General features: G+C 37.6%; 1 protein-coding gene and 1 pseudogene across 1 annotated transcript in view; one reads left to right on the top strand and one right to left on the bottom strand.

Annotated features, from left to right (window-relative positions):
- CCDC192 (coiled-coil domain containing 192) overlaps positions 1-24618 on the bottom strand; it is a 181852-nt gene that overhangs the window by 72143 nt on the left and 85091 nt on the right. The gene's annotated exons all lie outside the window — the stretch shown is intronic.
- LOC112480756 lies at positions 18079-18197 on the top strand (annotated as a pseudogene).

Genomic DNA, 24618 nt, shown 5'->3' with positions numbered 1-24618 from the left:
CAGGAATTTATAAGTTTAAAGTGAAATAGATCTGATTTCACATAAAGAAGTATGGTGTTAAAAGTAAGAGAGCGAAGGTACGGGTGAATGTTTTGTAAACTGCTGAGAGGAATGATATTAGTTAATATCGTTACTGCTATTATGATGTTAGGATCTTTATTCTTTACAAGCAGAACTTCTGAGACAGTGGTTCTTGGCAATGAATTGTTGAGCACAGGGCTTTAGAGTAATATCTGTTAGTTAAATAGAAGCTGCAATTAAATGAGTAATTTGTCAATCCTTTTTCAGTTGCTTTAATCTGGTATACGTCTGGAAACAAAAGTAGTTTCATAAGAGGCAAGAATCTCAAATCAAGTTTCCCCCTAAGAAATTTAAAGTTTCTAATTAGGTTCATCGCAAGCAATGTTTGACAGTTAATTCGGCTAAGGAGGGTGAAATGCATTTGAAGAAACCACCAGAAATTGAAGCATCAAACTTGACTTCGAGCTCAAGATGTGATTTGCCTTTTTGACTCTTACTTGAAAGGGAAGATTCACTTGAATACTAAACTAATTGGGCAATATAAATTCAAGTGGATAGAAAAAGTTAATAAAGCAGGCGGTGGGAAGTCACAACCATTAAGTACTACCAAGCCACAGAAGCAGTGCTGTGTAGTCTGCATATGCTGAGACCAACTACTTTTATCCAGAAGCTCAATGATATTTAACGGTTCAGTTGTTATTGCTACCCTAAAAATTCCCTTTTCTTGCTTTTCCTCTTCTCAATTCCTTCTCAGCTATCATTGTAATAAAGAGCAAATTGTAAAAAAAAGACTAAGAGGAGACAGCAAATGCCTCTGAAACTGTGTCTTAGCCTTCAGTTGGATTAACCAAGTTTTTCAAGATGATGTAAGTACAAAGCAAAGAAAAAAGTTGATGTTCAAATAGATTACAAACATACAGTCTTCACTACTATAAATATAATCTAGTGATCAAAACTGAATTACCTTAAAGATTATTTGTCCAAGAGCTACAAGGCCAGGTCACTTCGGGGGGTCTAATTGCAAAGGCATTTGGTAACCCCTCCACAATTTTGTTCTCATTCATGCTTTCTTATCAATGTGTGCTGATGATGCATGTGTGACATTATATCTCCATTACATAATAGTCACGGGGATGTTAAGTATAGCATACGGAATATAGTAGATAACATTGTAATAACTGTCAGGTGGGTACTAGACTTATTGGAGGGAACTATTTCATAAATTATATAAATATCTGCTATGCTGCACACCTAAAACTAATATAATATTGAATGTCAACTGTAATCGAAAAAAATTTTAATTAAAAAAAAAGATTTATAGTGTAAGTTGCCCCAGTGGTCAAGAATGGAATTACAGAAAAGCTCTAAGGGAGAGACTAAGCTAATGATTACCAGATTGTAAGATTTTAGTTAAGAAACACAAGGGGTGATTTTGCCACAATATTAGAAACCTGATTATCTTGTTATCAAATGGCCACAGGTTACAACGTCACCAATACTAAATAAAAAGTACATCATAAACCTTTAAAGATGATGCTAGAAATAGCAGTGGTTTACCACACCTGCAAACTTCTGCACTAAAAGTTGTCAGCCCAGTTCTGCGGAAGCAGCTTAGCACTTGGGGAAATGGTCTGAACATTAAGCAGTTTCATTCTTCATACTCAACATTCCAGCTGTAACTTTAGTTAAATTTTTTGTCTTGTCCTTCTCACTATTTAGAGAAGCTGCTTCATTCATGCCATGAAGCCACATTTCGTAGGTAGAGAGACGAATATATTTGGATTTATATATCATTATTTTCAATAGTCCTTAGAACAAAATTTAATTTCTGAATCTGATACTGCATGTGAGTTGGGTTACGTGCATGCAAGATGAGGTTGCAAAGGTATAACCCAATAAAAGAAGCATTTGTCACTTGTAAATAGCATGCAAAGAGTCAGGGAGGAAAAGGTGTGGTGATGATGTGAATTTTTGCTATGTAGATATTAGCAAGTTTCAGATTGCATATTTTAACAAGTCTAGACAAATGTCCTTGCTACAAAACAAGTCATTAAATTCGAATTGTAACTTGGTTTTGCCAGACTCAGGAATCTGTCTCTTACTTCACTTTCTAGCAAGGTGCTTTCTTTAATTCCCTTAAGAAAGCTAGCAGTAAAAAGATAACACATAAATCTGAACTCCTAAACAGGAATCTTTAGATTGCAAAGTCCTGTCTGGTAGACCTTTAAGCCTGTTCCCATCAACACACCCTTGGTCTCTAAGATATGCAAGGATAATTGGTGGGGAGGGAAACATACCCTACTGGGCTTAAAGCCACTTGGCTCATCTCTCGCTAGTGACTTGTGGTGTCATCGCTTCCCAGAGTCTGAGATTATAAGATTTAGGAATAATCAGATGAGTTATTCATCAGAAATAAGTTGAAGATATCCCAAGTTTGACAAATGATAAGTTACCTGTTCTGGTCTTGACCCAGAAAATCCATAGGAGCCATATTTGATACATTCTGCTTTACACTCAAACTTTTAGGGAATCGTTAGTAATAGTGGAAAAAGCATTCGCCTGACAGGAGGTCACTCAGATCTGGAAATGTCAGGTCACCAGAAATACATCCTTGGGACACCCTAGACTGAATCTGATCCTGCCCCCAAAATAAGAATGCGGCTGACTAAAGCCATTTAAGCTTCTGTGAAACTAAAGCTCAGAAGACGTGTGACAAATACTTTTCGACAGTCTAAAAGAATGAAGAGATGAAGAAGAAGCTCCCTAATTTTGCCCAAGTATCAGGTGTTAAAGTCAAAACTGACTTGTACTTTTCCCAATTTCAATTCTATGGTGACCTATCTAAACTGACACTATCAATTACCTAGTCACAAATGTACTGCATTTGGCTTTTCAACCAGAAGACATTATTTTTTCCTTTTTAATGGTGATAAAATATATATCATGAAATTTACCATCATAAACATTTCTAAGTGTTAAGTATGTGTACTTTGATGTGCGACCAATCTCTAGAATTTTTTTTTATCTTGGATAACTGAGACTTTCTACCCATTAAATAACAACTTACCATTTCTCCTCCTTTTAGCCCCTGGAAAACACTCTGTTTCTATAAATCTGACTACTCTGGTACCTCATATAAGTAGAATCAAACAGTATTAGTCTTTTTTTTATTGGCTTTTTCACTTAGCAGAATGTCCTCAAGGTTCATCCAATGGTTAGCATGTGTCAGAATTTCCTTCCTTTTTAAGGCTCAGTAATATTCCATTATATGTATGTATCACATCTTGTTTGTCCATTCATCCATTCTTGGACACATGGGCTGCTTTTACCTCCTGGCTATTGTGCAGAAGACATTTCCTAAAATAGCGATCATAGTAGTAAAACAATTGCAATACTTGCCTTTCCTAGATGAACTGAAACTTTTCATCTTTTAATTTCAAGTTACATTTTCATTTCCAGAAAGGTTTACTTTTCATTTTTATTGTCAGCCAAGTATATTGGTTCCAAATTGGGAAAACATTTAGAAGCTTTCTCATATCTTATTAAATAATTTTAGTAAGATAATTTCTATCACAGACTTCTAAATCAGGCATTCTTTTTGTGTCTAGTATAGGGTCTTCCTTCTTTTCTATAAAGAAAAGGTCTACTGTCGATAAGAAATGCAAAACCCTACTGGCAGACAAACAGGCTTGAGGGCATCAAGCAGACATAGCTCAAGGATGCAATAGCCTAAGAAATAGGTAAATTTTGATAGCTATCCAGTGATTGTTAGAAAAAGAAACATATAGGAGACTATTATCAGACAAGTGAATTCAGTGATGAGCCTCTCTCTCTCCTTCATCTGCCCTTTTTAAAACAGGCCTGTTAAGGCTTCCCCTCCTATTCCATAGTTTGACATCTGCACATTGGATCCAACTGAAAAGCTTTTTAAAAAATACATCAGCTCGAGCTTCTCTCCAGTCCTGCTCAATCAGAATTTGAGAGAGTTTGGGTGTGGGACTGGTAATCAGCTTTTAAGCTTTCTGGTTGGTTCTGATGTGCACATCTGCAAAGGTAGACTAGAGGAGTATCTATAGAGAAGAGCTAGGTGCTGGCCACAAAAGCAGTATGAGAGTCCCGTGGACACATGTTTATTTCTATACAGGAGGGCACTTAGGTAGGCATGAGTGTGAGTTGGGGAAGTGCAGACAGCAGCAACTCCAGAAGTTGCAGATGGGGAGGTTTCTGTGACGGTCTGTCAAAAAAATATGTCTGCATTTTTAACACAGATGGCCAATTTCAGCTGCAGAAAGAAAATACTTAGTGGGAGCAAAGGAATCTTAGGTTTTGGAAATTATGTTATGGTATGGCAATACAGTTAAAGAATTTGTGGAATACTAGGGTGGCTCCATAGTGTAGGGGTTAGCATGTCTGCTTTACACGCAGAAGGTCCTGGGTTCGCGTCCCAGGTGGAGCCATGGACCATACCCCAGGTGCACCAGGCCCCCTGAGTGCGCCTGGTGTGCCAGGCCCTGGGTGCAGGCTGCATGTGGGAGGAGGTGCTCCACCTTCAGAGATCCAGTTCTTAAGGGGAAATGGCAACATTCATAGGTCAGGGGTGGAAGTGTGGGGCGGGGGAAGAATTAAAGAGGGGAAAAAAAAGAATTTGTGGAATACTCTCTTTCTTAGGGTAAATATGAAGAAATAGTAATCAAAGTGCCAAACTACACCAGGCCACTCAAAGCTCCAGCACTCCCCCATCTCTTACTTGGAGAAGAACATCTCAGTCCTTCTGAACCTTATTTCCCACCCACAACTCCCTAGGAACTCTGCAGGTCACAATAGCTAGGGAAAATTCCCATACCTGTTTTCACACTCATTGCATTGTTCAAAGTTATTTTAATGACTTCATAAGCTTCAAAGAAATCTAGTAGGAAAATTCTAAGTACTGTTCCCAACTCTGTCAACAACATAGTAATCTGAGGCAAGTGCCTTGATGTTCCTTTTCTCTAATGAAAAATGGAATTTTTGAAAGCACCTCAGGGTTTACATATGAATGAATTAACTCACCCTGATTAAATGCTTTGAGCCTCAAATGTTCAAAGTAACCTAGGTGGAGAACAGAGACAATGAAAAGAATACTTCAAGGAAATCTCCTTTTTAAAGCTTTTTTAAGCTTATTACTTAAAAAGTAATAAGATGTTTTTTAAAAAGTAACTCACACTTTTTAAATATTTTAAATCCCTTCATAATCCCTGTGTGCACTTAACACACACAGCAGAAAATAAAAATAAATGTCATTTTTGTGGCATAAAATATCTCAAAGGTCTTTGCTGTCTAGGCTAATTTTTGTCCATTACAGGGGGGAAATTTTTATGGAACCTCAAAGTACTACAAGATATTCTAATATATGAAAAGGAAAACACTTAAGTCATCGGAAAAGGTTTACTATGGAGTATAATTACTAGTCAGTTTTTGATCATTTGTATTGCTTCTGGTTTTTATTTTCTATCTAAAACTGGAGTCACTGTGCATATTTTCAACAAGAGAAAATATGTTTAATTGGTTCTCTATTCTTTTGTCAATCTCTTTATTTTTCAATGGGATTGTTATTACTATCTTCTATGTTAGAGTAAATGGGAAAAAAATCTGTAAATTTGTTAAGGAATTAAACTAAAGTGGTATTTCTGTCAACCTGGGGGAGCCAAATGAGTATATCAACAAGGGTTGAACGTTTCTACTGGACTGATCCCAACTTTCCAAGCACATAATCTACTGAAAAACTTTTTAGTCTAAAACTTTTGAGGACATGTTTTTCTGACCAGGTTAAACATTCCAAAGCAGATAAAATTTTAAGAGAGAATCCAGCTCATTAGAGAGAGAGCTGGTTTTCTGAGATTCTTAATAATTTAGTTAAGCTCAACAAATGTTATCTACAGTGTGCCAGCCTCTGAGCCAAATGCTGGGAATACAAAGATAAAGAATAATCCCTTCCTTTTGGAAGCCGTTGTCTTGTGACAAGTGTTTTAAGGCACAGTATGTATAGGGTCCTCTGGGAGCACAAAGGAGGGGCCTTTAGCACTGCCTAGAGGGTCAAAGACTTTCTAGAAGAGATAATGCCTGAGCTGAATCTTGAAACATGAATAGAAGGTAGATAGTTTAGGAAGAAATGGGTACAGGAATAAGGCCATTTTAGTATGCACAAGACTGAAGTTCATAAACATAGTCTATGTTGGAAACCTCATGAGGTCAAGTTCAAGACATTGAGACAAAAAGCAGGAGGGATAAAGGCTGGATCATGGATGATCTTTTACATAGTTCTAAGAACTTTGGGCTTTATCTTGCAGAGAATGGAAGGATTTTAGGCTTGAACAAATACATGCTATAGGTAGACTACCCTGATAGTATGAGGTGGGTAGAATTTTAAGAAAGAAAGTTGGATACAGAGATTTCAGTTTGAAAAGGATTCCAATGGTTCAAACGAATTGGGTAGTAGTAAGAAGACAAAAATATGTAGTAAGTAAAACTGAATTTGAGCAATTGGCTTGTGTTTGTGGGGTGGTGAGTGGGGCACAGTGGTGAAAAAAAAGTATTAAATTTGTAAATGCAGTGATTTTAAAACTTTTATGTATGATTTCTAAACTTTAATGTCTTTGAGAATTACCTAGTGAATGTTAAAAATGCCAATCCAGATTGTTGATTAAGATGACAGATTTGATTGATTTGGAAAGAAATCCTTTTTACTCAAGTCATATGGTAATACAGAAACATATACTACAGACCTAAAAACATACATTAAAAGCTCCAAAGCAGGAAAGTAAAATATCTGAGTATTAAAAATGCAATGGGAACTCAAAGCAAGTCTGCAATCTTTAATAAGAGTAGAAATGAAACAGCCTGCAAGGGTATTATGAGAAGATATAAACCTTAGAGTGGGAGCTCAATGGTCAGTTGGAATAGGAGTCAAACCTCTCTGGCCTATGCATAGTAAGGGACTGAGATAGGGCTGTCCTTCTCCTGCATGTAACCTCGAGTTGGGAAGAGAATTTTCAGTTGAGAAAAATGGCTAAAGACACATCACCCACCAACTCAGAGGTATTGCAAGAATGCAGAAAATGGGTGACAAAGAAGACACCCTGGATAAATTTGAATCTCAAATCCATGTCATGTATGGTGTGTGGTTCTGATTCACATTTATCTTATACAGAAACTATGAGCTAAAAATTATTAAAAAATGGTTTATATGATGAAACATGAAGGCTTCTAGGAGAGGTACACTTGGAACTGAGTCTTAGGAGCTTCCAAGGAAACAATCCCCAGTGAGGACAAGCTCATAGACTAAAGTTACAGAAGCACAAAAGTTGACACTGCATTGAGAGCAGATGTATCAGCATATATAGCAAACAGAAGAATTCATATCAATAAGAGGAATCTGAAAGGGTTTTTAAAGTTCAAAAATAACTTTGAAAATCAGATGACAAGAATAAGGCATTATGGATAAAAAAACAAGTATGAAAAATTAAAAAGAATCAAGGAAACATTTTTTTTGTTGTTTATTGGGGTAACATTGGTGAATATAATTATATAATTTTCAGGTGTACATTTCAGGTGTACATAATTTGACATCTATATATTCTATTGTGTGACTACCACCCAGAGTCCAGTTTCCTTCAGCTACCATATATTTGACCCCCTTTACCCTATCTGCTTCGTCCCTCCTCCCCCACCCCTTACCCTCTGGTAATCACTAGTCCATGGTGAACATTGTCCATGTCCCTGAGTCTCTATTTGTTTGTCCTGTTCATTTGTCGCTTTTAGGTTTATATTCATTTGTTGCTTTTAGGTTTATATTCCACATATAAGTGATATCATGTGATTTTCAACTTTTTCTGTTTGGTTGTCACAAATGGCAGTATTTCAATTCATCTCTTCTTATGGCTGAGTAATATTCCATTGTATATATGTACCACAGCTTCTTTAGCCAATCATCCATCCTAGGATACTTCGGTTGCTTCCATGTCCTGGCCACTGTGAATAGGGCTGCTATGACCATCGGTGCGCAAATATCTTTTTGGATATGTGTTTTCGAGTCTTTGGGGTAAATACCCAGTACAGGGATTGCTGGATCATATGGTAGACCAATTCTTAGTTTTTTGAGGAACCTCCATACTGTTTTCCAGAGTGGCTGTACCAATTTGCAGTCCCACCAGCAGTGTACGAGGGTTCCTTTTTCTCTGCATCCTCTCCAACATTTGCTATTACTTGTTCTGTTGATTTTAGCTATTCTAACAGGTGTGAGATGGTATCTCATTGTGGTTTTTATTTGCATTTTCCTAAGAGCTAGTGATGTTGAGCAACTTTTCATATATTTGTTGGCCATTTGTATATCTTCTAGGGAGAAATGTCTGTTCAGGTCCTCTACCCAATTTTTGACTGGATCGTTTGTTTTTTCTTGTTATTGAGTCATACGAGTTCTTTGCATATTTTGGATATTAGGCTCTAATCAGAGGCTCAAGTAAACATTTGAAAATAAAAACTATAATCATTGAAAAATATATGCGCTAAACTGTAGAATAGAGATAGTAGACAAGAGACTTAGGAAATTGGTAGACAATCTGGGAGAAATCATGAGAACCTAGAGAAATGAAGAGATGGAAAATGTGGAAGAACACTTAAGAGGCGTAGAGTAGGAGGAGAATCTCCAATGTAAGTCTAACATGTTTTCCAGAAAGAAAGAAGAGAGAATGAAGGAGGGGCAATATTTGAGGTAAAAACAGTGGAGAAATTTCCAGAATAAAGGACAACGTAATTCCTCAGTCTTAAAAATTACACTGAGTTCTAGCAAGAAAAGTTTAAAATGAGCACCTTGGTTCTTACTCCTAGAGAGTCTAATTCACCAAATAGTCATTACCATGAGTATTTACAACCATCACTATCTTGTGGCACACCTATAACCCATTCTTGGAACATACAGTACTCTGGCACTCCAGTTGGTAAATGGTAAGATAGAGCAATGGTTAGATAAACATATGGGCTCAAGGTAAGTCATTCTTAAACAGGAGCTTTGTGGTCATATTCAAATGCTGACAGGAAGGATCTAGTTGAGGTGTGTGTGTGGGTGAATGGGGGTTTAAATATACAAGAAAGAAAGAAATAGTTGATGTTCTAAGATTCTTGAGATAATGGGAGAGAATTGGATCCAAAGCTAGGTGAGGGCTGGCTCAGAAGTAGGTACATCTGTATCTGTGGAGGTAGGAAGGTGAAGGGTCCTGTCTGATAACATTTCTAGAATAAGTCTTTGCTCTAAATGATAGAAGTATCAGCATCAAGGCTCTCCCTATCATAACCTCTGCTCAGGATTTCTATGTGTAAGCCACTGAGACCAATTTAAATACAGAAAGAATTTACTGCTGAGAAACTTAGAGAATCGGGTTGGGAAACAGGCTGGACACAAGGGAATGCAATGCAGTAGCCAGGACAATAGACCCACCCTAGGACAGAACTAGTCTCAAGTCACAAGCAGCCCATCTGCACTGTGACACTGGGTGCTGGACGCTTCCCACAGCTCCTATTACCCCTGCCTCTGCTGCTTTGGAAACTGGAATTTGCTGCTGCCCCAAGGGATTCTCCATACATCTCTTGAGCATCTCCAATTCTCAATTCACAGTCCAGGGAATGAACATTTGATCGGTCTTTCACTCTGGCTGCAAGGGAGGCTAGAAAGTGATCTGGCTTGCTTGGTTTATATGGTGGGCTCTGCTTCTCTTAAAGACCTGTGTAATAGAGAATTCCCCCATCATAGGTAAGGAGTTTGTAATTCTGGGCAGCTAAAATTGTCCACCAAGATTGCTGCTGCCTCCCATGGAGCACCTTTGTGGGAATTAGTAAAAGATGCCCCATGTAGGTAAATGGAACTTTGTGCATGAGCTTCTGGAGTACTTTTGAAACAATTTTAAGTACCCTTTCCTCCAGGTGGATCCTTTCCTGAGTCAAAAGGTTCAGCTAGGGAAGCAGAATGTAGCTGGATATTAGTTCCCATTTGCCCCTCAGATGAGTGTTCTTGTTCACCGTATAAGCTACCCAACTATATGCAATGTTCCTGATGGCTCTGCACCTGCCAAAGATAAGGGGGTTAAATGTAATCATGAACTACATGCACAGAAGTGGCAGATTTGGGCGGCAGCTCTGATCTCAAAGGCTGTCACCCATAAGGCCTTTATTTTACAACTGGCTATAAAGTCATAAACTATTGGTTCACAGTCAATTGGCAGATCTTATCAGAAGAGGCAGATAAACTCCCTTTTTTTCGTTTGTTATTGCTGTTTTCCAGGTCCTGATCTGAGTAAAGTATGATAAATTCAAGTGATCTTATTTTGACTCAAGATTTGAAGGGTCTTATTGGGATTTTCTGAGTCCCGTCTTGAGAGATTCTTCTTCACGAGGAATTTTTCTTAGCCTAGAAAATTCTTAGTCATCATTTTTGATTCAGTCTAGGAAACAGAATAGGTTTTAGGAAAATGTATTACTGAGAAGTTGAAGATTCCTTTCCTCTCCCTTCACACTTTGTATCTCTCCCTACCTCTTATGGGTCTGTGAGTCTTTAACCCAAGTCAGGTATAAATGAATCATTTAGTGACATTTTGACTTTCACAACTTGTCGAAGCCTAAGGCCAAAAAGGATGAATCTCTAATGATAGAATTTAGGTACTAGTAGGCAGTAGAGAAAAATTCTCTCAGGGACAAAGAAATCATCAGCACATCTCAGGAAAGCCAGCTTTTCTATATTCTGGGATTGCTGAGGCTGCCTATCTATCTTCCAGAAATTCTCTAGAACAGAAATGATCCAGGGCTGGCTGGACCTAGATCAGAGTGTGCCCCTGGCAATGGGCCAGATGCAGTCAGCAACCAGCCCTGTGGGTTAAGGGCTATGGCTGGGCTGGGAGTGCCATAGTGGTGAAACTGTAGGTGAAAATTATGGCTATATTATGAGGGCTCACTACAACAATCTATATTTATTAATTTCAACTAAATTGAAGATAACAGGTAGATAAATACTAAAGTTAATACAGAAGCTTTTATCTCAGGGTAGTTGGTACATTGCTCCTATTGTATGTTGTGTCTTCCATGTAAGATATATATAACTAGAGTTATTCTAATTTAAAAAATAGATACTGCCTTCCTTCCCAGAATGAACTAAGTGTCTCTGAAGTAATAATGAGAGTTGACACTTATTCAGTGTTTTTTCTATGTCCGGTACGGTTCTAAGCACTTTACTTATATGTATTAACTCTTAAGAGCCTCATAAGAATTCTACATGGTAGAGACTCTTATTAGCATCCTCATTTTGCAGTTGATGAGACTGAGGCGCAGAAGATTGGCCAAGGTGAGTGGCAGAGTTTAGGTTAGAGGTCATGCCTATTAAATGCAGAGATGGGTTTTCATCTCAGAATGTTGGCTCCAGGTCTGGGCTTTTAATTGCTGTGCCATATTGGGTCCAAGAAGGAAAGCAACCCAGGCTTTCCAAGAAGAGAAAATGAAGGCTAGAGAGAGTAAGTTCAGATATTGTACAGCCAAATGGCATGAAGTAAATGTGGGCCCAGAAAAGTATGAAAATGGAATCAGACTGAGGGAACTAAGAAAGTTGGACAGTGGCTCAATTCCTCTATAGTCCATCTGCTGTGACATTGTCAAGACCCTCAGAATGAAGAGACTGAAAGTGTGTGACCACGTTGAGGGTTTACTACGGGACAATTCCAGGAGGACACAGGAATGTTTCCTAGACCATAACCACAGGAAAGAACCAGGTTCATGCTCAGAAGCAGCAAAGACAAGAAAAGAGCAGTCACTCAATAGTTTGGCCATCAAATATGTAGAAAAAGAAAATTAACTCAAAATAGAAAAGAACAAAAGAAAATTGTTCTTTTACAGTGGAGTTATTAAAGGAAGACTAATTACAGTGGATATATGTTTTCTTCCTAAGTTCAAATCCCTGAGTTCTGTTCCAGTCAGGTTAAAAATAAGATACAATCGAAAAGGTCAGATCTCCTTAAGTTCTTGTTACATCCTATGATTTGATCCTCCAGTGATGCTGTTAGAGATGTCAGCCTCAGGTCTTAATGAACCTCACAGTAGAAGCTCCAAAATTTCTAGACGAGAGGATCTGGGGCCAGTAATCCAGATGGAAGGGTGTGGCCAGGGCACTGGTATAGGCCTGCTCTTGCATAGAAAGCACACTGTTTAAGGTTAGTTCATGTTTTTATTATAGGTGGCTTGGGCTATGAGGGAGCCACCCTTTGCTGCTACCACTGATATGCATACTGCAAAAGGAATGTCTTTAGTCTCTCAACCACTTCCTTCAAACCTTCTCAAACATAGTCAGCACGTAAGTGTTAATGCACGTTGCCTGAAGACAAATCCTATTTCACATTTCCTGACCAGACATTCCAAATCTTCTTGCTGCAGCAGATAGCTTGTTCACTTGAACGCTTAATGGGCCTTTCTTCATTTTCTTTCAAAAACACAAACCACATTGTCCAGAAAAAGAGAATTCTTGGCATATAACCAAAATGAACAAGATTTATTTACTGAAACACCTACTCATTCCCATTAGAATCCCACTCCTGTCTGAATCTCAACTTCTAATGGAAAAATAAAGGGGCAGGGGAGCAACTGAGGAGTTAGGAACAAGCAGGCCCGCAAAAGAAACAAACTCTTAAACACCAATCAAACCTGAATTTAAAAATGTGAAGGATGTTAAATTTCCTTTCACAAAGGTTATACCAACTTACAATCTCACAAGGTTTTTAATAGTGCCTACCTCTGAACGTATCCTGCTTTTTAAGTCAAACTTTTACATTTTGCCAACCAGAAAGGTGCAAAATGACATCTTACTTATAGTTATTTTAATCTAATTACGAAGAAAGTCAGACATCTTATCTATTTATATTTTATGTCCATTATTATACTAGGTTTAAATATTTGTTTGAAATTGCCATTTTCCCGTAATCTCATTTCACTAATATTGTTCTATAGCTTTTAAAAATAGTGGGAGGTTTTGTGAGAAATACCATCAGTAGCAAAAATGTAACTGAGTAGTCTCTACATAAATTTCAAGTGAAGCAGCTCATCGAAAGATGAGTTCATAATAGAGGAAAATGTGAAGAATAATTATGACTTCATCAGATGTGCCAGGAGGTATAAATCTCCTAAACAGAGAAAGCCTGTGTGAAAAAAAGCATAGAATTATGAAAATATGGATCAATAAATGAGTGGCAAAATTACAAAGCAGAAAGAGATAAAAGCCAAAACATAGCAAGGGATTTGATTATGCAAATTCTTAAAGACCACACTAAGTAAATTTATTCTGTAGAAAATAATGGGTCATATCTATATCCAGTGGATGGGCATTTGGAAATAACACTGGACCAGGGTGGGTAAATTTTGGGTGAGGGAACTTAGGACCAATGTAATAATCAAGTTGAGAAATGATAAAGGCCTGCACGGAGCCGGGCTGTGGAATGTTCTGTGGGAAAAATATTAATTATACTTTTTTCAAGACAGAATTGACAGGGTATGGGAACCAACTAGACCTAGAAATGGGGATGAGGGAGGAGTCATTGCCGCTCCCCCACCTTTTTTTTTTTTTTTTGCTTTGTTGATTAGGTGGATGGAAACATCTTTAACTGAACTAGGGAACAAAAAGAAAAATCAGATATTTTTTAGGGGGGACAGGGGTATGTGAGGTGAGAAGCTGTGTAAAATAAGTCCAATTTTACTTTAAGTTACCTATAGAGGAAGAGTCAGTTTGTTTAATGTATTCATTCATTCAATAAATATTATTGAATGATTACTTGTCCAGGTCCTGTTCTAGGTTCTGGAGATACTGATGTAGGAAAGACAAAGTCTTGACCTTTACAGAGGTTTTATTTTAGTGAAAGTAGCTAGAATAATAATTTCAGAGGCACAAGAAGTATATTTTACTTCCTAGGTACGTTGAGGTCCATGGAAGTCTTTAATACAATTAATATGGGTAGCACATATATGTCCCTCTTTACTTAGCATAATTTTTGTATATTAAAATGTTATGAAGATTTACAGTTTTCTTTTATCACATACTGTAGTTTCTGTTTATCCATTTGAATTCAAGGTTTTGCTCAGCAGTGACACTCTTATTTATTACAAAGTCACATAGGAAACTGGGAAATACATTATAACAATTTGTTTGGTTACATAGTCTTCAGAAAACTCAGTGATTAAACATAACCTCCCTAAGCCTCTGTTTCCTTATTTGCTAACTAAGGAGGTTGTGTAAATGATCTCAGATGCCACCTCCCTGGGTTAAGTCAAGTCTATCCAGTGTGGTCTCCTTGTCCTGTCACTTCAACTCTCTTTTCAATATCGTTCTCAGTTTTCTTCCATCATCTTGCTGTGTCTAACTCCCCCCTCCCCCTGCCATTGTTTCCCTTGATTCTTGTCCCTCCGGGACCAGCACTAGTGCTGCTGAGTTCTGTGGGAGAAAATCTCACAATCTTGCATTTTAATGATACCATGTAGTCTTGCTTTCCAGTCTCAACTGAGTTCCCAAAATGACCTCGCAATTCTTCTGAGCCTCTCTTTCAGCTTGCTCTTATTTTCGACAGTGGCCAGGTCAGGCCCTCATTACTACTCACCAGTCTCCTAAACTAATTAATTTCCTCTCACCCTCCATGGATAACCTTGCTCATCTACTACACAGAGGGAAAAAACAAAAAAAAACAAAAACTCATCTGGTAAACAACTCACACAGGAGCCCCCTCGAACTCAGGCCCCAAAGTCCGCATGGTTTCTTGCCTTGGCCTCCATCCTTTCATCCTCACCTTGCATCACAGTGGAAGAGGAGCCCTCCACCTGCATGTGGCTTAATTCTCCTTATTGCCCTTACACACTGTGGATCGCATCTCTTCCTGCCTTCACGAGGACTTTTCCCTTCTCAACATCCCTTCTCCTGTATCTTCAAAATGTCCCTGTCTAGGTTCATTCTGAACAGCTGTAAATATGCATAAGACTTTTGTTTCTTAAAAACAAATAACAAATGAACCACCTTATTCATCCCACATATCGCTCTACCACCCTCTATTTTCTTTCGAAACCAAACTTCTTGGAAGAGTTGCCACTGTCACTATTTCTACTAGTCATCTCCCACTCACCCCTCAGCTCGCTCCAGAATGGCTCCAGTCTCCACGACTGATCTGAAGGTGGCAAGTAAATGAAAATATGTTTAACCAATTGAATAAAATTCCAGGTAACTTTCAGGTTTTAACTAAGTTGTAAGATTCTAAGTTTTTTCCATATGAAGCATATGATATTGGTCTTCCTTGGGGAAAACTTACATTAGGTAAGTCATCCTAAATACTTGACTATAATCTTTTGCTCTAAAGCATTTCTCCTCTCAGAACTGATTATTTAATAGAATTTGGAGGGGAAAAGAACTGCTCTCCTTTAATAGACCAGAATTTGACTGAAAAATGATTCCGTTCCATACCTAATATTTTGGAGATGGAATTAAACTATGGATAGCTGAATTAGCTTTCAACCTCAAGCATTCCCTCCCCAGTAGAAGTCACTGCCTGTCATAGATATGCCTATGGCACTCTATGGGGCACTCTTATTTTTGACATTATTTTTCACTAAAAAAAACAAGGATAAAATATGTAGGTAAATAGGAAGAGCTTTCCAGTCATATATACAATGACGTAGGTCTGCTTATGTAGCGGGACCCTGACTGCAATTTTTCTTATGGTCTGCATGTGATCATACATCCTTGAGGAATAACATACTGGACACACCAAGAACTCCTACACATGTCACATAGTGTCTTTGGATAATAACAACTATTTCTTAAAATGAAAACTCCATCTTTCCTGCTTTGCTTGGACAGCGGTATTCATTTGTTTTATTCCAAATGTGGCCTTTTCAAGTCAGTCCAGCTCCCTCTTATTATCTTGGATTTATTTATCTTTCACACTTGACCCTTCTTAAGAATGGAGGAAAGCAGTGGAATCTTGCTGTCTTCAAAGAACCACAAAGAGAAGGGTGGCACCCTTTGGCTTAAAAATAATAAACAAATAACAAAAGCCAATACCCTGTGAAATGATGGCACAAGGCCTCATGTGGCCACAAATCTTATTTCCTCCTGTCTTCCCAGGGCTACTTGGTATTTTAGGGGCACTTGCTGATGGTATCAGCTGCCAGAATATTGCTGGCACCACATGGTACAAAACAACAAAGGGCACTGTTGGCCAAGCAGCCCGGCAGGCTGCCACCATGAATGCACAAAGAGCAGCCACACCATTCACATCCTGCTGTGTCCCCAAAACATCTCACTTGTCTGTCACACAACCTTTCCTTCCCAACCTTTGTCTCTGTGAGAGGGAAACCCAGTCTAGCACTGGGTGTAAAAGATCCACTGGATCACTTGGAGTGATCTGGGGAGGCACAGATACCCTCACAAGGCAGGGTGAGCATTCCAAAGAAAAACTGCTTAAATTAAATCACACTCTTAATCTGGCTGGGACTAGGACTTCATTATATTCAAGGCGCAGATTGTTTGTTTTTGACATTTTACTTTGTAGCCTGTCAAATCCGTTCCTGAAAACTGTTTGATTCATCACAATATCTTTTAATTAAGTTGTCTCTAAACCCCCACTACTCCATTAAAAAGTTCAAGCTACTTTGAAAATGAGACTTTGGGGCACACAAGGATAAAATGATTATACTAGTGGCTTCGGGTATAAAATTTCACTGTTAGAAATATAATCACTGCCCACTGCAGGATCTGTCAAAGTACATATTCAATTACTAATAGCCCACCAGAGTTTTCTTAGGAATAGGATGCCAAAGAACAGGGCAGGGAGAAAGATACAGCATGGGGATGTACAGGCAAAGAAGTATAAACTGGGGAACTCTTAAAAAGAGATTATGTTGTTTATTTCAAATTCTTAAAAAATAGGGCTAAGTCCAACAGAAAATTAAAATTCATAAAAATAGCCAGTCTATGTAATGTCTGTAACCCTGGGATGCACACTTTTCTAATGTACTAATGATAAAGGAGATGAAAACAGTCATGCCAGAATATGATTATGCATTTGTACATGCTATTTTTTCCCCTTCTTACATCACATAGAATGTCACCAAACCCAGTGGCATAAAGAAAAGAAGAAAGAAAGAAATCGCCCACACAAAGCTTGCAGCCCTTGGGGTGGGATCTGGTAGTGTACTTCCTGCTATTCACTGGGCCCTAGACATGTACGTACCCCTGGCTAAGTCAAGAGATATTATTTGCATAATTCTGTGTAAATCATAATAAAATCATTGGGGAAAAAATGTAAGACATCAAAAATTGAAAGAATCTTTCTTGGCAGAACCACCATCCAAGAAATTGAGGCGATAAAGCAGAGAGAATGTACTGTCACAGATGCCATAAAACTCAGATTCCTTGTGTATGGGAAGCATGTCCAGGAAAAGCTGCTCCTACAGGCCCAGTACAGTGGGTGTAATATATGACAGCTCGTTTCTATTTTCAGCCCTTGTGACTCTTCCCTCATCTGGAGGATAAGGGGATTAGCCAGGTTGCACTGAAGCTCTCACACTCACAGCTCCGAGTTTCAAAATTCTAGGATAATCTCCTGAGACGATCTGTAGAGTTAAAATCTGTTGCCTGCTTCTAGACCAGTTAGCTTGCAAATGCATAGCATTCACTACATTTTAAAATTTGAATGAATCATCAATATTTAAAAATTAAAATATATTACAGAAAATTATGGAAACAGAACTGGGTACATCATTTTGGGAATCCATTGCAAAATGAAAATGCAGACACCCCTGTTCAAAAATTATTAAGAATTTCATGACAGTGACAGCAGAGCATTAAAGCAAATATGGGCTCTTCTAAGTGCAGGCCTGCTGTGACTGCATGGGTTGCATGCCCATGAAGCCAGCATCAGCCGAAAATTAAGAGGGGCTGCCAAGCAGGCCCATGTTTCTCAGATAGCAATCAATGAGAGCTGAGTGGCGGCTGCTCCTTTAGAATGAAGCATGGTAGTCTACAGCCATGCCACCCTGAACATACCTGATCTTGTCTGATCTCTGAAGCTAAGCAGGGTTTGGCCTGATTAGTACTTGGATAGGAGACTACCTAGGAATACTAGGTGCCGTAGGCATCTAAAAAAATAAAATAAAAAATAAAAAATAAATAAAATGAAGCATGGTCACCACAGCCTCCTTCACTCCCTTTACTTCCTACACTGAGGCCACATGTCAGTCAACATTCATCATTGCACTTGCTCAATTGATTTTTTTTTTTCACCCTGAATTCACTGAGCTTATTTATACCACCTGCCTGACCCCTATAGAAATATGAATTTGTGCCCTCTGATCCAAAAGTTAAAACTGCCCATCTGAAGACATGTTTATTGATCACCCATTGGAGGCACCGACCTGCTATAAGGCTTTTACTGATCATTGAGAGTGGTAGTCGCCCACCCATAGGTTGGAGAACTCTTTTTGTTCTAAGACAGTGCAATCAAGGAAGGAGGGTGAGCATATGTTAAAGCAGCTCAGCATGACCCACAGAGGCTTCCCTCTTCCATGACTGCAATGTGCTTTCCTCCTCCGGGGGAATTACACTGAATAATGCAAGACTGGAAGATGGACGAAGCCTCTTTCACTCTAGGATTCGAAAAAAGTCTGTCATTTTATGAAAACTTGAAAAATTCTGTGCTAAAAACTAAATCAAAACACAAAATTGGCAAACACAAATGCTCATTTAGAAAAGCAGTCTCTTAAGTCAACACCCATGCAAAGTGTTGAATATCATTCATTCCCTTTGACCCTATCTGATGTGCTCTGATGAAGCTTTCTCCTAAAGATAAGACTTGGCGCTCTTTGACAATTTGGAGGATAAATCTGAAGGGCTTAGGTCTTCCTGAATGGTAATATATTCCAAAATCATGTACTTTGTTCTCCTGAGCTTCAAAATTTACCATCAGTTTGAAGTTCATTATAGACTCTACTGTAGCTGTTCTGTACTCTGAAATGGATTGGCCTGCTAAGAGCACCTAAACGCTGAAAGAATATCTTTCTGTTGATAGTTCCTTTTCCTTTTGTTTGACCTCGTTGCAATTCCTGCAATTTCCATTTTCTGGACCATTTCCAGGCCGGATCTTGTTTCTATACAAGATCTGTTCTATACAAAGCCTGAAAAGGTTCAATGGTCAGGGTTCTGGCTGACTCATTCTGCCAGATTTTTCCCGTTTTGTCAGTATTCTTTATTTCATTTCCTAGCTGTCGCTGTTGCCAGCACTTTTGCACTCATCTAACTTAAGCACCCACGTGGTAACTGTTGGTAAGTGCTTTATACATGAGTAAATAAAACCGTAATACATTTATCCTTTAAGTGACCAATATGATGAAATACACTATTTTTTAATGCTTTTAATAACATTTTCTCTTTCATTATTATTGCCCTTAAGCAAGATAATTATGAATACTTTATGTTCGGTCACAATAGCTCCTTTTAAAAAAAGTGCTTGAAGAAGAGCATTAATTTCCTAGAGCCTGTCGCAGCTCAAGAAAAGCGAAATAATTTAACAAAATATATATTTTAGCATGTCTCCAGTTTTGTATTTATCTTTATTTGGTTTTACTGCAATTTATGCTTACTGTTATAGGCATGTAAACTGCAATTATTCCTACATAATTGTTTGGAAAGTCCTTAAGAAAAGAGACTATGAATGTGTTTTTTCCTTGCAGTTTCATCTCTACTACACCATGCAGGGTACTCTGTAGCCTGTTACTCAACAGATACTGGAAATGAATGAGATAATTTGATAACTGTAATACTTAAACCACTCAACCTCAAATTTTCTTCCTCTTCCTCTTTTTCTCTCCTCAACTCTCAACATTTAACTTCTTACCCAGTTATTTGAGAATTTCAAGTTGTAGGACTCCATGTAATATTGCTTTCGAAAACAATGGCTCTATTTTCTGCTTGTGGTTACCACACCTATTCAAGCAAAGGTGAGGCACTCTGGCTTCAGGTCTCCATGACCGGAATTGGCCTTCACTAATGCTCAACCACCTTTACCCTTTTTCCACATCAATCTACCTGCCATCCTCTGGCCTCTCAAACTAAAATCTCTGCCTTCGCCCTTAGATTTTGTGTCAGCCTCCTTAGGTGAGTCTGCCAAAATGGCTCACAATTGTTAAGCATCGATTAAATGTCATGGACTGTCTCGAGAAATTTATGTATTTTATTCAAAATAATAAGCTTCACAAAAGCTTATGAAGTAGGTGCAAATATTATCATATTTCATTGATTTTCTGACACTTTTATTTCACATTTCTGAAATAGTAATGCAATTTAAAATGGAGTATTGGCAACACTTAGAAAAACCTTATTGGCATATAAACTGATGGTGTATGCATATTAAAATCCATGAAATCTTAGATTTGATGAAATATAATGTTCCCATTCAATTGACAAAGAATCACAAGCTCAGAGAAGTTAAGTTAATGCCATGAGACCATACAGTCTCATTCCAGCGCTCAATTTCTTGACCTCTACCTTGCAACTTGGGAAAGTGATCCTCGTTACTTTTCTTTCTTCCATAGTTTCCTTTTCATCATCATATTTAAATGTACCATTTCAATGATTATTTTCATTTTGTGATTTAAAAACAAACACGGATTCATTGTAAAAGTCTTTAAAGCAGAAAATTTAAAGAAGAAATGTAAATCAACTTGCATTTTACTAAGATTCTACTGTTGCCAACATTTTGGTATATTTCTTCCTGGCTTTTTTCCCTTGTACACGTTCGCATATATTTATAGCATTGGTAACATACCAGTGATTCAGTTTGCATCCCTCTCTTTCATTTATTATATAGTGGGCATCTTCGATGTTATTACAAGTTCTATGAGTACAAGACTTCGAATGGCTATCTAACTTACCATCATAGAGTTGTGCTATTATTGAACATTTAGATTATTGTAAAGTTTTCATTGTAGGTACATGCAGTGGACTGCCTTCTTATTGCCTTAAGGTTCCAAGGACTGTTTATTTTTCTTTTTAAGTTATCATGTTCACCTCAGCTGCTCAGTAGAATGAAAACAGTATGTGCCTTCAATATAGAAGAAGATCTGTGAGTGTGAGGTGTCTGGAAAATCCAGAGCTCAGGTGAGAAACATTTCCGTATAGAGAACAACAGCGGTTTTCTCTGGAGCTGCTACTTGGCATTGTTCAGCCTCTTTGGGAGGGGATTTTACCTTCCCTAGAGAAGTCCTAGACAATCAATATATTCAAGGCTGAGTTATGATAGCAATAGGGCCTTTGCTCCATGCCAGTTATGGTCACATTGCTGAGGTGGAGGCTACAAACTGGACTCTGGGCAGTGTGTATGGACATTGTAGACTAGGAAATCTGATCTAAACGTTTTTAGGGCTTTTCATTTTCTTAGTCTCACTTTTCTTTTAACCTCTTCTCAGTACTGACAAGAGAGGAAAAGTCAGCAAATAATCATCATAGCAGAGTTTAGTCTTTAAAAAGGGGCACAGTGAACTAGAGAAAGGGAGATTTAAGAGATCCTGCGGGATGACTGCACTTTCCTGACAGCGCTCCACTAGTGCCCAGAAAGACATCCTGTACATAGTCCCACCTTTAGAAAATAACCACTATATTGTGGCTTTTATTTCCTGAGTACATTCATGTTTACTATTGAGATTAAAATGTGTCTTGAAAATTAATGTCTCCTGAAGACTAAGGGATATTTTCTCAGTATCCCCAATTAAAAGTCTTCAGTAACATCTTTTCATTTTCAATTGAACAACTTAGAACTCTCTAAGTATCCATATCTTTCTCTAAGTGAAACTAAAGCACCCCATTACCTCCATTTTGTCTTCGATACTTGCTACATGTCAATAATATGTGTGACACTGTCCTAGGCACTCTAGTACAAATATCGCTTTCACAGAGGCTATCAACTGAGGCTAAGTTTGAGAATATATTAGAGATCAGGGAGATGAAGCAAAAGAGTGAATGTGGGAATGAGAGTCAGATGGATAACATATATTTGTATAACTAAGGCTTTCTACAGTTCACATTTCAGAAACTTCAGTATGGATTCTGGCCTAATTTTTATTATTCGGTATCAAATAATGAATGTTTTGAGACTAATGGGTGCCATTTTTCAGGTTGGTCTCATACATAACTAAAGCATAATCCCTGTGCACAAAGGACTTACATTCTAATAAAGGGAGAGAGATTTCTCTGGAATCACCATAACCCAAGTTATCATCTGAAAGGCCGATAAGAGAGATCCAGCATTCATGGGAAGAAAAAATTGTGAAACTTGACTGTGAAAGTTGATTAAGAATTTAACTCTAGAAATTTGGCAAAAGGAACATGATGAGTAAAGACTCCAAAAGGGAAAATATCAGAGAGAATTTGGGAATCTTTGCAAATTCTGGGTGGACTCCTTGAATGATATAGAATGCTTCCTGATGTGTGTATGAGACCAATTATTTAATGTTTTAATTTAGTAAATTACCACTTATTTGAGAATCCCTCTGAATTTCTTGTGGAATGACATGAGGTATATGCATACCTAATACATACTATAGGACCAAATAGAAAGAACTAAGCTTGACCTTTTAAAAAAATACTATATTAGCTTAAAGAGAATTGAAAGGATTGATCATTATTTTTATCTCTTCTCTCAAGTTGCAGATGCTTTCTGAGACAGTTGGTAGACTTTGGCTGAAGAGAAAGAAATATTTCGGAACTATGTAGTTTTTAATTTTTCCTATAAAGTTTACCAATAATTTAAAACTGCTTTTCTCTGCTCTGTGAAAGAAAAATATACACTGTCCCCTTTAGGCTAGTGGAGTCCCTAACGCCATATTTACACCCACTTTATTATTATGCAATCACATTTTCTTCACTCATTAGATGCTAATGTTATTATTATAGGTTCAAGACACTCACAGTTGTTTTACTTCATTGGAGACTTAAGCAATTGGCAGGTGACCCTCAGGGATGGTCTCGTTTGGCTCTGCTCAGGAGAGCTAGTTGTTTGCACAAAACAGTTGCTCCCCTTTAAAAAATTATCCTGGTGGTGATTTTGGACTGTTTGTCAATTTAAAATCCTTGCCTGAAAAGATACTATGATTATAGCTTGTTGGAGTATAAAACAAATTTGTATGATTTATAAAGTTTGTTTAAGTACTGTAACAAGCGATATTAAAGTTTCACTTTTTGTGACTATGATTTCCATTTTCTTGACTTTGTCTCTAATTTTCTCTTAATTTTGGATGCATAGTAAAATATGGGTAAGTATTTTGGTATGTGATAGAAATGTTCAAGATCTCTAGAGATCTTGGTTAGAAATTAAGATTTTTCCTGAGAGACAAAAATGCTACTTAATTGTCTTTATATGGCTTATTGTAACACGATTATGGCTAACTGCAGTGATTTGACCTTGCATACCTAGGAAACCGCCTTTTTATTAATAGGTTTATTAATTCTAAGAGCACAAACAACAGGTTATCTGCAAGAAAGTACTAATTTCAAGCACTGGAACTCTCAGAAGGTCTATAGATATAGAGCTTTGCTTTGGTAAAGCAAAAACAATTAAGCATATTCTTCTACCTAAACAGTCAATCGAGCAATATGAAGCAATTGCTATATCTAAGTAGGAGTAGTAACATGTGTAAGCAGAGTACACAGAAGATAATGATCCTGCCCTCAAGAAGTTTACTATTTTATATTTATAATATAGTATAAAAAGAGACCAGAAAAAATAAATCAAAATTGAAATCATTATATACTTATTGAGCACCTAATGTGCCCACTACTCTATGTTATGGCAGTGAATTAGAAGCTTAAATAATTTCGAAAGTGATGACCACTTAAAACAATTCTAACGAAATAATATTTTAATAAAACAATTCAGATAATAAAAGTACTAGAAGTATATAGTATGTGCTGTGGGAGAACTAATTAGCTAATTATCTGCTATCGACCCATCAATGCGAGAGAAGGAAGCAAAACTGTGAAATGAGAAGAAAGGACATAAGAGAATGTTAACACTTGAATTTTGCTCTTAGCCATATTTTGTGAGTAAGAACTACACAGGGGACAACCAAAGAATAAGATTATCTCTCAAAAATATGGACAAGCCTTTTTAATGTGGTCCTAATTAAAAATTTCCCTCAAATCTATCAGCCTGCAGAATAACCCTTTTCTTTGGCTAAGTTGAGAATAATTGCTTTAAAAGGCTGGATATTTTGGTTTCTATTTCAACAAGCAGGAGGTTTAAGTCCCAAGAGGGCCCATAGTAGCTTGAGGCTTGGGCAGGACCTGCTAGCAACTGAAGACGACACATATGTTCCCCAAGATAATTCAGAGATGCCCAGGCTCAGAACCAGCTACTTACTGCTTTGAATTCTTTAGTGATTCCTTCGGATTTAAGATTTTTTATTCTATTTTGTTCTATTGATTCTTTTACATATACTTTTACTATAGACATGTTTATGCCTTTATTATATATATTTTTTAAAAATTTACATTAATACTATGATAAT

Source organism: Pteropus alecto, unplaced genomic scaffold, assembly GCF_000325575.1.
Source record: "Pteropus alecto unplaced genomic scaffold, ASM32557v1 scaffold20, whole genome shotgun sequence".
NCBI lineage: Eukaryota > Metazoa > Chordata > Mammalia > Chiroptera > Pteropodidae > Pteropus > Pteropus alecto.
Note: the sequence above shows the minus strand (reverse complement) of the source record. Positions and strands in the feature narration are given on the sequence as shown.